Below are 15,126 nucleotides of genomic sequence, written 5' to 3' on the forward strand. Positions count from 1 at the left end.
CACACAGGTTCATACTCACACATTCCAGGGTTTATGTTCATGGCTGAAAGATGCATGTAGAAGGCATATAAAGGGTAACTTCCAAAAGCTAATCCCAAAGAGGGCTGTCAGTTTTCTCTTTATGGATATTTTGGCTCAAAGTCATTGTTATATGTATCCAGCTCTAGATCAGGCTGAAAGGTGGGATACCTTGATTGTTTCCACATTTTTTTTTTTTTTGCAATGACATTGCAAGGAAAATCCAGGGGGAATGGACACATCAGCCATCGTGTTAGCCAGGATGAAGTTATATGACATTTAAAGTGCAGCAGCAGAGGAAGTATCTGCCAGCCTGGAAGTTGTTAATCCCCGTTTCTAAACCCTTACAGAGATGCCACACGGATCCCCCAGCAGTGCCCTGTCTGCTGCTGACATGTCCTCTGCTCTTGTTCATACTGGATATAATCACATGTGAACCTCAAAGACCTTTCCGGAGCCAAGTCCTATTTGAGTCACAGATCATTAACTCTCACCCAGACTCATCACATTTTGCCTTCTTCCCATAAAGGTTTATTTAGCAGGGAAGTAATTGACATGTGGCAGGTAAGAGACACCACACTGATAAAAAGAAACTCTAGGTTAAGCTCACTTTTCTTCAGCATCATAGAACTTTGACAGAGTTGCTCAGCTTTACACTACTTACTATGTTGGTATAAGTTATCTGTATTCATTTCTAAAGGTTGTGTGTGAGCTTGCTTACATTTTAATTCTCTCCTCTTAGCAATAAAACGAGAGAAGTGCTTCCCATGTGAGAAGTGTCATCAGCGGGAGAGGCACCCATGGACACTTTGCCAGAGAGTCTGCCTCAGGAGAAACCATAACGGGATTCTATGTGTCAGAGTTGCTGATGGAGTTTCGAGAGGGAATCATTGTACTTGATGTAAGTCCCAACAGCTTGTCTTATCATTGTTACAGAATCCGTCCTTTGGTGTGAAAAGTTTTTAGTTTTCAAATGTGTAGCTATTCAATTGCTATTTATCTTACAAAATATTAGGCAATAGCTGCTAATCCCTCATGAAGCTCTCAGTCCTGTGAGAACAGGGCATGGCGTGGTGTCAGGATGATGAGGGTGGTGGGCAATGTTTTCATTGGACTCCAGTCTAACTGTGGTACATTAGTCAGAGAGGGTGATGAGTTGCACTGAACATCGACAGCAGGCTTTGCACTAAAATTATTAATCAATGTTTGAAGATTGTCTGACAGATGCTGCTATTATTGAGTCCTAAATAATTTCATTAGCAATGTACTCTAAGAGCTCTCTGCAGCATAGGTAACCTTTCACAACTTAATTTAATTTTTTATTATAAACCTTTGTACATGTAGAATACCTGATACTTACTACATTATCCTTTACAAAGGGATTATTGATGTTGCACGTACACATGGACATGCAGTGTTCTTCCAAGCAAGTATTTTGGAGAAGAAAACTTAAATTCAGGAACTGAGCTACAAATAGAGAAAGCGATATACCCATAGTTATACCATGTGAAATGTGGATTTTTATCTTTACTAGTTTGGGTTTATATTAAAATATATGAATCATTTATAGCAACTTCGTCATTATGACCATTTGAGAATGCCATTTTTTTATTTCTAATAATATTTGAAGTGATTTGTTAGAATGGCTTTTCTATTTAATATAATTAATAAGAAAGAAGGAGACACAAAGACATTATTGTTCAAAGAGGGAAATAATATACATGGGATTTTTTTGATAGAGTATGCTTCCTGATTCTTTCATGATGTTCCTTTCAAAAATAGATACCTGCACAGAGAATAATGTTAATCTTACTCAAAATTAAGGGTTATAATGTGATCTATTTTTCTAAATTTGTTTTTCTTGGGACATGAGGAAGGAATGATATATTCATTATTTAAAAATTTATGAATTAATAATTTTATGATATAGCTTACACATTAAAAAATAACACTAAATGCAAAAATATAAACATATGTCACATTTAGTTTTATATTTAATGAAGCTCACTTATGAAATAATTACTTTATTTTGAAATTAGAATTTATTAAGAATATTTAACACAATTGATTACTGATTAAATTTTGCAAATTGTAATAGAATAAAGGTAATTTAGAAAAAAAGGGCAATATAATATTAGTCATTTCTATATTATTTTATTAAAATATAAAAGCATTTTAATCTTTTTAATTGTAATCTTTTAGTACAGAATCCAAAATCCCACCAAATTTCAATGAAATTTAATTATTTCTTACAGATTTACATGATTTCATACTCACTCTTCTAGTTGCACTGTTATTTATCTGATGATGCTTAATTAGGTAGAACTCATTCTTTATAGAATTTTGTCTATTTTAAACCAACAACCCTTGGATAGTAAGAACAAAAAATTCTTTTCAGAAATTTACTTTAAAATTCTATGTGAAAAACTAAATTATTTTTCTGTGACCTTTGAAAAAATATAGGAAGGACTCTGCTATTTGTGAACAAGTGGTAAAGATAGCCTATAGATAAGCACAGTAATAGTAAGTCCTAACTTTTCATGAACTTTACCTGCTTTTTAAAATAAATTAAGACTTAGAGAAGTAAAAGTAAAAAAAAATGTCTAAATCTATTTTAAGAATGGTTGTCGGTGTGAAGTTTTTCTTTTTTTAATCCTCCTTTTTTTTTTTTTTTTTTTTTTTTTTTACTATCCAAAGGCATTCGGCATTCACTTGACATTTACAAGGCCAATGATGTCAGCCCAGCGGTCGCACTGGGTGTCCTAGGAAAGACCATGTCTGGAAAATGTCTCAAGTAAAATGCAATGGCCTAATCCTAAGCTGGTTAGAGAGTGGTGGGGAGGTTAGTTGATAGAGGGGCATCAGATTTAAGATTAATGAAACTATGTCACTTAGAATTTGAAAGTCCAGGGTTGGAGTCTAGGCTTTGTATCTCACAAATATAGCTTATTAAATCACTCTGAGCCTCTTTGTTATTTTTTCTACAATTTATATCTGTGCTCATAGGGAAGCTCAGGCATGAGATATGCTGGGATCCAGGCACCACAGGACTAGGAGTGCATTTCAGTAATTTAGTGCTGGATAATAAATTACCCTGAAATTTATTGCCTTACAGCAATATAGTTTATTTCTCATGATTGTGTGGGTCGACTGAGTTTTCTGCTGGTTTGACCTATACCATCAGTGTTCTGTTTAGCTCTGGGTTTGATTAGGAGAAAGACTCGCCTGGATTGTTAGCTAGGTTGATCCAATTTTCTTCCAAGGAGAAGACATGAGCGTCCCCACTGCCTGTGCATTCCAATAGGGATCACTTCAAGAATATGAACGCAAAAGCTCCAAAGCTCTTAGCGTCTAATATTGGGAAATCCTATCGTTTTCCTTCCACCACATTTTATTGGGCAAAGTAAGTCACAAAGCCAACTCATAGTCAAGGGGAGATACAAATTAGACCCCCACCACTTGATGAGAGGAGTGGTGAAGTCTCATTGCAGAAGGCATGCAATGGGGAGACATTATAATGACCATATTTGGAAATAATGTATCTAAGGAAGAGTGCTAACGCTGAGACATAGGATGAAGGTGAGACACATATACTGCTGATTGTGCCTCCCTTGCACAGGAAATCCAGCAGTTCAAGTCACAATATCCAAAGTTCATGCCCCAAATGATGAAATGTATCTTGGTTAAGACCCAGAAGCAAAACAACTTTGGGGTTAAATCTAGCTATTTACTAAATAAATGAATGAATAAATAAATAAATAAACAAATAAATGTAGTTCACTATTTCCTGACTATTTGATTAATCTCATCTGTGCCTCAGTATCCTTACCTATACAATAATAGAGCTCAGAGAGTTGTTATTTTTGAAGTTTAAAGCATTTACTGTGTGCAAATAGCTAGAACTGTGTCTGGGAAATAGTAAAAAAAAAACTTCAAGTGTTTATTATTTTATTATTATTATTATTATTATTGCAATATATCTGCATGCATTTTGAGTGTGGGTTGGTGTGAAGTTAGCCGGGAATTTCAGTCATAGCTACAACGTGGCACTCGGGAGGAGATTGATCATTTTAAGAACTTAATGCATAGCCTTTGGGGTTCTAGTTGGGGAGTACATAAAGGAAATATATAGTGGAGATGAGCCTGATTCCTGGAAGGAGTTCCCACAGGAGGTAGGTGATCTGTCAACATCTGGGGCATAAGGCAGGACCCCATGAAGTAGAGAACTGAGTAAATAGAAAGAAATAACAGAGGGGACCCAACCATATGCTCACATTTAAGAACGGGGCCAACCATTGGCTGCAGCTTTGTAGGGCCAAGAATAGCGGGCATTTATCAGACTAAAACCTCTATTTTTTATACAAATGAGTTTTGGAATCCGAGAAAACCCAGATATGTTTGCTGAATTACTGAGCCTGTGATACATGACCTCCAACAAAATAAAATATTATTTTCCAACAGTGTTGATTGGCTTAGGGAACTGAACTCAGCCTTGGTCTATAAATAAGGACCAAATTCTGGAAGTTAGGGGGAGAAAGATAAATCCAGGACTATGACACAAGGCTGATACCCTACCTCTTTTTTGATGACCAAATTCAGGGATGTATGTAAGAGAGCCTTGTAAATAATTATCGCCAAGCATATCTTCTGGAGTAAATAATTTTTTATTTAAATTATTGGCCTGGCTGGTGTTGTTCAGTAGTTTGGATGTTGTCCTTTGCACAGAAAGGTTGCCAGTTTGATTCCCAGTTAGGGCACATGCCTGGATTGGGGGTGATATTTCTCTTTTTCTTTCTCTTTCTCTTTCTCTTTCTCTTTCTCTTTCTCTTTCTCTTTCTCTTTCTCTTTCTCTTTCTCTTTCTCTTTCTCTTTCTCTTTCTCTTTCTCTTTCTCTTTCTCTTTCTCTTTCTCTTTCTCTTCCTCCCTCCCTCCCTTCTTCCTCCCTCCCTTCTTCCTCCCTCCCTCTCTTCCTCCCTCCCTCCCTACCTCTAGCTTTCTCTCTCTCTCTCTCTCTCTCTCTCTCTCTCTCTCTCTCTCTCTCTCAATAAATAATAAAAAATAAACGCATTTACAAAATTTCCAGACTAAGCATCAAAAGACAGAATTCACAATGTCATGAATGAAGTCTGCAAACCAGCTTAAGCTGTAATAGTATCTAAGAATAGAGTTTAGGGCCTAAGCAATCATTAAGGAAAAGGTAGTGAATGCACTGTGACTAGAAAATCAGAACCCTAAGTAAGTGGGTGGATAACTCATCATGTGTTCAGGGGAAATATGACAGCAAACCCATGATGACGTTTAGAATCCCTCTGCCCTGTTGTAAGCAGCCTTTCTGATGTGGATGGATAAAGGCTCACAGGTGTGTGCTGAACTCCAGAATAAATTTTGCAGGTGCTGGTGATTGCAGTAAAGGTCTAAGTCCCATGAGAGTCCTCACCATCTGAACAAATAAAATGATTTTGAATGCTTTTGCTTGCTACAGAGAAATTTATAAAAAGATGGCATGATTTCATGCTCATTTGGACAGCTTTTTAAGAGACTTGGACCAAGAAAATTATTCTCTAAAAGCCTGCTAAATTTTCATAATGGAAAAGAAATTATTCCTAAACATAAGTAACATTAATTCTGTTTTAAACTTATATTGTGAAAGAGTTGAGGTTTTTAATCACCTTGTCTATGCTTTAGCATTGCGGTCTTCATGTAGCCAGTATCTGGCAAAGTTGTCATTACTATATTATTTTAAAATAATAATGTTTTTAAAATGACATTTTGTTCATTGTATCTATTATTTTATATTACATTGAGAATTAGTCAAGAAGGTATTGTCAAAATAATAACTTATCCCATAAGAAAACATGAGCTTACATAAGTATATGAATTTCATGTAATGTTGAAACTACTAAACAGTACAGAGTGTACCCCCAAAACTAATTTCCCCCATTATTTGCTGATTTCTTCTTCCCCTTACCTTATCAAATACCAAGAGAATGGGTCATCTAACCCAGTGGTGGGCAAACTCATTAGTCAACACAGCCAAATATCAACAGAACAACGATTAAAATTTTTTTTGAGAGCCAAATTTTTAAAACTTAAACTTCTTCTAATGCCACTTCTTCAAAATAGACTCTCCCAGGCAGTGGTATTTTGTGGAAGAACCACATTCATGGGGCCAAAAAACCGCTTGTGGCTAGCGAGCTGGAGTTCGCTAACCATGGCTCTAACCTAATCACTCCTAGCTAAACTAAATAATCTTCTAGATATGAATTGAAGTGAAAAGTTAGTCAGTTACATGATACTTTTCCCAAAAGGGGCCATTAATTTAGATAAAATTGGTTCCAATTTTGGAATTATGCTATATATTCAGACTCATCTTTATAATTGCAGCGTTTAAAATAAAGTTATTATAAAAGTGTACTTTTTTCATTATTTTCCAATTTCATGCAATATCTCTAAAAGACTCAGCAGTTTATGGCCTTATAACATTGGGAGACAGCAAATCAAAATGAAAAAACAAGCAAACAAGCAAAACAAAACACAGACTGGTGGGCAAGAAGCAGAAGTTAGTAAATGAGGCGGCCAGAGTGAAATGAGTAGAAGGTTAGAGGAATTTTGAAGAAGGCAATGATCTTTTAGATGATGAGAAGGCAACTTGACAAAAAATATATTTCACAAACCATTCTTTTGGATTATACAAGAAAGTAAGCCTGTGAGAAAAATCTCTGGTACTTTTTCACTGAATCAAAAATTATATTTTTCCCATTAGAATTTTATGGGCCTAAAACAATTCCCATGCCTGGTTTTATATTTGTCTAAGTTTAAATTATAAAAAATAATTTTTTCAAACTTGATAATCTTGTATGAAAAATAATAAACTAGTTAACAAGGTTTGTATCTCTTGTAAACCACACCACAATCAATAGAAAAACCAGATTAATAAAGTTTTAGCCATGTAAGTTTCTTCTTTAGAGAAACATGATTCAAGAAATACTTTATCAACTTTTCACAACATATTTAAAAAACAACAACAACCTTTCTGCCTTGATAGTATACAACCATGACAAAATATAGCCTGTTGTTTTCGTCTATGCCAGGTCAGAATAATATCACATTAAAATGAATGGTTTCTGTCTTTAGGCCTTATTTATCTTATAATAGTAGGCACACTGTCCTCACTATGTGTCAGGTGTTAGGATAACTCATTATATTAGTGCTAAAATAAAATATCTCATTAAATTCCCATAACATCCCTATGTAATAGGTATCATTATTATCTCCATTTTACATATTAAGAAACTGAGGCATAGAAAGGTAAAGTAATTGTTTTAGTTCATGCAGCCTCAAAGTAGCAGAGCCAGAATAGGAATCCTGGCAGTTTGGTTTCATAGTCTATGCTTTTAACCATAATATGATACAGTTGCTAATAGAAAATACACTTTATATATATAAAAGCCTAAGCCACCAAACAACTGAACAACTGGTCTACTTGTTGCTGTGAGCACACTGACCACAAGGGGGAAGACACACAATGCAGGAGCTGCCCCTTGTGGTCAGTGCACTCCCCAGCCAACCATAGCTTGCCAATCTCCTGAAGCCAGCCAACCTCCCATGGCCCCTCCCCTCTGCCTGCTGTCCTGATTTGCCCCATCACCTGCCAAGCTAAGGAATCCCACCTGTGCACAAATTTTTGCACCGGGCCTCAAATAGAGAATATAACCAGGGAATGTCGTTAATTAGTACTTTCCTAATTATGTAGGGATCCTAACTACTCTCTGCGTATTTTTATTTCTAACTGTATTTTTTGTGGTCATTTAAACTCAGAATTTCTAAACTTGAACTAATTATCTTCCCACCCAAATGCTTTGTTTCTATATATCCCATATTGGATAATGACTCTCCAGTCATTCCATTTCTTAGTTAAAATCTAGGACCCATTCCAGATGCTACCTGTGCTCGTTGTATCTAATTAGTCATAAAATCGTGCATTTTCTAAATATTCTCAAAACTAACTTCTCTATGATATTGCCACTTTTATTGACACTTTTTGGGCTTTGTAATTAAGTTGTCACAGAAATGGTCTCTCTGTTTGAAAATTTTCTCCATTCTAGCCATTCTTCACTCTCTTGTTACTATTTTCTTTAAAAAAATATTTGATCATATTTCTCTACCAATTAAAGTACTTCCTTCTTTCCATATTGCCTTGATATAACAAATAAGCCACTTTGGGATCTGATTCCTTTGTTATCTCCTACTGTTCCCCTAATTATATTTTATGATGTATCAGATGCCAAGCCTTGCACAGGCTTTCGCCTCCTATCTTTGCACATTCTATTCACTCTTCTTGGAAACTCTTACTCCCCACTTCTTCTCCTGGCAGACTCATGTAAATGTCCAATTAATATTCATCTGATGTGTCCAGCAATACTGCACAAGACTGGAAGAATTAGTTATGCATGATGCCGCATTTGTGTCTTGCACAGCCTTTTGTATTTACCACAAATTGCTGTAATTTTTTTTTTTTTTTTTTTTTTTTTTTTTTTTTTACATCTGTGTTCAACTCTGAGCTCCTTAAGGGGACAGCAATGAACAGGAGGTCAATAAATGATTTTTAAATGAATTTCTACCTAGTTAATTGCACTGTGAAAGATTTTATGTTGTCAGATGGAGAAATTTGAGAAACAAGATATCATAACAGGCATGCTTAAAGAGAAAAGGTGGCAAGATAAAACAAATTGAAAATAATGTTTCATTTAAAGTGGAGGAGGAATTAGTCTTTATTTAAACCGAATCCATTTTCTCTTCTAAATTTGCAAGATGTTACTTTCAATATATTACTATCTACTCCACTACTGTTCTCCCTGGGATCATCTTGACTTGACATTCTACTATGGGATGTCATTTGGTATGTGCTCACATTCTGGTGTGACCTCAGTAGTTATGCTCAGCAGTAAGTCAGTAGGGTCTATGTCATCTCAGAAATTTCAGTGCTGGAATCAATAGCTTCTCAAGTTTTATCTATGTTCCTCTGTATTTGTCCTGAAGTCAATTGTGTTTGACATTAATATAGCCACTCCTTTTATTATTATTATTATTATTATTATTATTATTATTTTATTGTTTAAAGTATTACAGATAGTAGTACACATGTCTACTTTTTCCCCCTCATTAACCTTCCCCCGGCCTCCCTTACCCCCTGGCATATGTCCTCCCCCTCCCCCACCCCCAGTGTCTTATGTGCATTGGTTATGCTGATATGCATGCATACAAGTCCTTCAGTTGATCTCTTACCCACCCTTCCCAACCCTTCCCAGCCTTCCCGCTGTAATTTGACAGTCTGTTTGATGCTTCTCTGCCTCTGTATCTATAGTCTTGTTCATCAGGTTATAATGTTCTTCAAGCCACTCCTTTAAAAAAAAATGATTGAGCCAAAACCAGTTTGGTTCAGTGGATAGAGCGTCGGTCTGTGGACTGAAAGGTCCTGGGTTCGATTCCGGTCAAGGGCATGTACCTTGGTTGCAGGCACATCCCCAGTAGGAGGTGTGTGGGAAGCAGCTGATCAATGTTTCTCTCTCATCGATGTTTCTAACTCTCTATCCCTCTCTCTTCCATTCTGTGAAAAATCAATAAAATATTTATATATAAAAAAAGTTCCTGCAAATGCTCTTTAAAAAAATGATTGAATAATATGTTTTTCAATATTTTACTTTTTATCTAATTGAGATATTTAAAGTAAATTTCTCATAGGCAGAATTTAGTTTTTGTTTTTTAATCCAATTTTATGATCTCCAACATTTACTTTGGTTCATCACAATCAATGTAATAATATACATAGTTACATTTAAATCTATCTTGCAATTTACTATCTTGCAGTTTTCTATTTGTCTCATTTGTTTTTTTGTATAGTTTCTCCCTGCTTTTGGGTTAATTGTGTGTTGCTATGATTCCTTTTCTAATTGGCATATCTCTTTATACATTTTTAGCTATCGGAGTGACAATATTTATCTTTACTATATCACAACTAACCTTCCAGGAGTATGATAGCACTCACATACATTGTAAGAATTTTACAATATTACCAATTTCTTTCTTACATCTTTTGTATTGTATTATAAATTTTACTTATACATTCTATATGTCCCAATATATATTTATTAGTTATTCTTTAGACTGTAAATTATCTATTAAAATAATTAAACATTCATTTTTTAAAATATATTTTATTGATTTTTTTAATTGATTATGGTCTCACATAATTGTCCTTATTCCCCCATTCCCATCCCAAACCCCTCCCTAGATATGCCCCCTCCAACCCCTGTTGTCCATAGCCACTGGCTAGGCCCATATGTATGCACACAAGTCCTTTGGTTGATCTCTTCCCCTTACCCCCATCCTCCCTTACTTTCCCTCTGAGGTTTGAGAGTCTGATCGCTGGTTCTCTTTCTCTGGGTCTGTTTGTGTTGTTCATTATTTCCTCTAGATGTGTGAGATCATGTGATCCACTAAATACCCTTGTAAGAACCTAAACTGCAACAAGCCATAATGGTTATGCTGAGAGGCAAATGAATCAGTCTGTAGTGAGTTCCTTTCTGGGCCAACAGTTCTTTTGTGTCTCAATTTCAATGCCAGACAAACCATGAAGACAGAAGAGACACAATTCAGAGATGGAAGATGCTGGCAACGCCTCAGCATACCAGCAGACAGCAGCTGCGTGTTGCTGAAGGATGCCCAGGACCAAACCAGAGACAGGCGGACCTGCATTACCACCATTTGTCCACCAACCAGATCTGAAATATCATGGCTGGCATGTACACATAAGGAACTAAACATTCCTTTTTAAACTTACTTTTAATTTCTACTATATTCAGTACTCAAACCATATTCTGTTTCTGTTTTGTGTCATACTACTTCTATCTGAAGAACTTTAACATTTCCCACCTCATAAGCCTGCTGAAAATGAATTATCTCAAGTTTTGTTGGTTTAAAAAAAGTCTTTACTTTCATTTTGCAAGGTATATGAGAACTATTTTATTTTTAAGTACTTTGGAGATATGATTCAAGTGTCTTCTGACTTGAATAAATCCAGCAAGGAGTTTGTTGCTGTATAAATTTTTGGCCCTCTGTTTATTTTTGTTTATTTTTTTTAGAGAGAGAGAGATAGAGAGAGAGAGAGAGAGAGAGAGAGAGAGAGAGAGAGAGAGAGAGAGAGAGAGAGAGAGAGAGAGAGAGAGAGAGAGAGAGAGAGAGAGAGAGAGAGAGAGAGATTTTATCTGGAGCAGTAACTCAAATGTTACCACATGCAATTTATGTCTTTCATTATTTTGGAAAACTCTCTACCATTATTATTTTAAATATTATCTCAGTTTCATCCTTTCCTGCTCCTTCTGGAACTCAAAGCACACATTTGTTAAACTATATGAAAATTTCCACAGTTCATGGATAATCTCTTTGCACTCCCCCACCCCTGTTTTTCCTTTTGAACTTCAGTGTGTATAATTTATATTGACCTGTCTTTAAATTTACTACTTTTATCAACTGTTTTTAATTTACTAATACACTGACAAATGAATTCCTCTGTGTACTTTTAAAAAATATTTTTAGCATTTTCACGTAGTTTTTTTCTCTCTATTGAAATTCTCCATCTGTGAATGCACACTTTCTCTTTTGTTTTTCTCACTACACTAACAAAAGAAAAAACCCAGTCATGTTTATTTTAAAAGCCTTGTCTGAGAGTTATAACATATGGTCATTTCTTATTCTGGTTCAGCTTATTATATTACTTTATTTCCCCTTTGGTCTTTTCCTTTCTTTCTTTTTTAATTGATTAACTGCAAGACATCATGTTAGATAGTAAAGAGAGGTCACTAATGTCTATGCCTGGAAATGTCATGCTCTTCTTCTGTCAAGTTGTTAGTGAGGAGTGGGGTTCTGTGAATCTAGTCAGGAGTAGAGATGGATGCGGGTGTTATTGTTTTTCTGGTGACCGTTAGCACACTCCTTGTATGAGTTTTCTTAATTTGTGCTGCTCTTATCTTGTTCTTAAGATTTAGGTTGTGTTGCTGGATGACTTTTCTCTGCATAATTACTCCATCCTCAGCTTTCAGCTCTTCCTGCCTATCTGTGCCAGAACCCTGGTCTCCTCATGCTCTGGCCCCACCCCCCACAGCACATTACAGCTGCTTGTTGCTATGTACTAGGATTCTTTTTTGAATCAGGGGTTTCTTTTCTTTTTTATTCCAATACAGTCTCATGGTTGTGAAGGCCATGTGTGTCTTGGCTTTGGGAACAGGGTTTTCTCAGCATTCTAACCCCTCATTTCATAATAGTCAAACACTGTCTTAAAGCTTTTACAATCTTACATTTGTAGTTCATTTTGATGGAAATTTTCTTGCTCTCAGGTAGCAGGAAGAGATTACTATTTGATATCAATGTAAGATTCTAGGTCCAAGACAGCATCCTGCTATGTTGGTTTCCTGTTGTCTTCTAGAGTAAAAATATTTTTTCTTCTATTCTTCCCTAAGCCATACAGTCTTTTCCTATGCTCTGGGTATAGCAGACTTTGCTGCCCTTATATCAGCAGACTGAAAACTTTTATTTCATAGGAGAGAAAATATGCAGTGTTTAATTACTGTTTCCTCCCAGCCCCAAGTACCTCTTCATACTTATCTACTTGCTTTCTGCATCACTTACTCTCAGCTCATGTTCTCCCAATCTTCCTTGTCTCACCCGGTAGAGACCTCTGAGGAAGTTTTGCAAATGAGTGAAGACTTTCCTTATGTCCTGAACTCAGCTGTTTCAAGCCGACAGACTTGCCTACACTTGAACCTCGAAGTTAAATACAATTTTGGCTATGTTTTTCTTGCCTGCTTACATGGTGGGCGGTATCTCTTTATCCTCTGCTCAGCCACAGATATGAGAGTTTGAGTGCCTTATTTTTTCTTGGAAAAGCTTAGCTCTCTTTGGAATTTACCTGGTTAATAGGTGCCTTATAACTTTGCTCTATTGTAGGTTTGACAAGTTATGATTTTGTGTGTTTTTCAGCTTTTTAAAATTGTTGATGTGGGGGCAACATTCTTTGCAGTTTTTTACATCAAAAGCAGGAGAGATAATTTTACATCTCTTATTTTCTTGACCTGTTATTGGGTGCAAATTTTTTTTAACCAGAAGCTTACTACATAGGAGGATAATGAAAATAATACAATTAAAGAAGTTATTTACTCAAACATTTTCTAACATGAGACAATAAAAAATATTCAAGGGAATCTATTATATAAAAATATAAGAACACATTGATAATCATGATCACACAATAATGAGATAAATATTATAAACTCTGCTTGTAGATAATTGCTTTTACATGGAGGTAAAATTATTTCCCTATAGCTGATCAATGTTGAATCTGTCATTGAATAAAATGACAGAGTTGAATTTTCAACATATTTTTATAGTTTCAAATTTTATGTTGTTGCTTTCTATGATGAGGTCAACAAATTTCCAGAAAATGGAACAAAGTTTATGATATAAATACATAGTCATTTTTATTGAAGAACAAGGATAACAAGGCATATAATCAAATAAAAAAATAAAATAAACATTATGAATACTACAATGAAGATATGAAAGAAGTACTGTGGAAATGCAAGTTAAAGTGCTGTTACTAATTCTACCTGGAAAAGACATGGATGCATTTATAGTGTGAGTAATATTTAACCCGTGTTTTAAAAGGCTAATGAGATTTTTTTAGGAACAAAAGGTGCTGACATGCTTTTGTTTATACCAAAACATATACTAGTACATTAGTACATGCATAAAGTAAGTGTTGTATCTGGGAAGATGTAGAAATTTCAGTGTGGCAGGATGGACTAGTGTCATATTGGAGAAAATAGGACCAGATTATGAAGATCTGTAACTGAGTAGAAACTTTATCTCTTTAATACAATCTTTTCTCCTTTCATTCCTTTTGATTCAAATTGACCTTATCTATCAATAGCTCCCTGGCTCACATGCCTCCTTCTCCCTCCCTTGTATATCCACTCTCTTAATCACTAAGCCCTCAAGACAATGAGGTTTTCCTGGTCTGCATCAAACAGGCTTAGGAACAAAGCCTCGGGTCTGTTGACCTTAGAGACAGAGTTTCAGTCAAAGGAAAGACAGCATCTAGGCCTCCGTTGTGTTTCAGCTCCAGGTCCAGAAAAGTGGTGAAATCAGATGAATTAAGACCATGGCTGACATCAGGACCAGATGGCCTGATCAACTACCCCCTATCTACTGTTCTCCCAATCTTCCTTGTCTCACCCGGTAGAGACCTCTGAGGAAGTTTTGCAAATGAGTGAAGACTTTCCTTATGTCCTGAACTCAGCTGTTTCAAATGAGTGAAGAACACAACAATCAGTAGAGAACACAACACTAGCTCCCTCTGTCACCGTGATTAATCATTTTTTGCCTTGATAGCCGGTCCCGTGGAAGCCATGGGGGAGCCAGGTCTTGGAGCATTAGCTAACCTATCTCTGCCTGTGGGCTACTTCCTAACGATAAACCCTTACCTTCTCTTTGCTGAAAGTCCTGTTTGTGAGTCATTGGGCTTTAATGCACGCAGGCAAAAGAGCCCCTTTAGTCTGGTACCAGATTGATGCCAAACAAACCTAAGGCTATAATAGAAAAAACCTGGAAAGTTTCAAACAAGTGGGTGACAAAGTCAATTTTATGTTCAGTAGTATTTTGATGGGATTAGTGGGATGATGCACAGTTATGTTAATTGTCTGGAAGTTTGGGGAATTGCTAGTACTCTTAAGGATATTCCAGGTGAGTCCTAAATTAGGGGAAATAGAGAGGAATTGATGAGAGAGGTTAAGTAACACAGGCTTTTGTCAGGTAAAACTTTAGACAAGTTTTTAGATGAATAGCTGAGATAGTAAGAAAGAGGGAGTTATTAAAATTTGAAGTCATTTTAACTCAGGAGGTCAATGACAACATTAACTAAGATCGCGAATTTAATATTCAGTGGTACCAAAATGAAGATAACTTGTATGTGTTGTGATGGGGTTAATAAAAGACAGTACAGACTATCACATTCTGAACGTGTTCATAGGTTAGGATCAGCATAGATTTACTGGT

At 35.9% G+C, this 15,126-nt stretch overlaps 1 long non-coding RNA gene across 4 annotated transcripts in view; it reads left to right on the forward strand.

Annotated features, from left to right (window-relative positions):
* The window catches only part of LOC311618287, a 1,465,663-nt gene that overhangs the window by 989,404 nt on the left and 461,133 nt on the right, over positions 1 to 15,126 (forward strand). Inside the window, exon 3 of one of the 4 annotated variants that reach the window (XR_014794290.1) lies at positions 2,657 to 2,704. The exons of the other annotated variants lie outside the window; for them this stretch is intronic. This is a non-coding gene — a long non-coding RNA (uncharacterized lncRNA). Of the gene's footprint in view, positions 1 to 2,656; positions 2,705 to 15,126 lie in introns of those variants that run through there. 4 annotated transcript variants of the gene reach the window in all.

This window comes from Pipistrellus hanaki (genome assembly GCF_964339955.1).
Source record: "Pipistrellus hanaki genome assembly, chromosome: 2".
Lineage (NCBI taxonomy): Eukaryota > Metazoa > Chordata > Mammalia > Chiroptera > Vespertilionidae > Pipistrellus > Pipistrellus hanaki.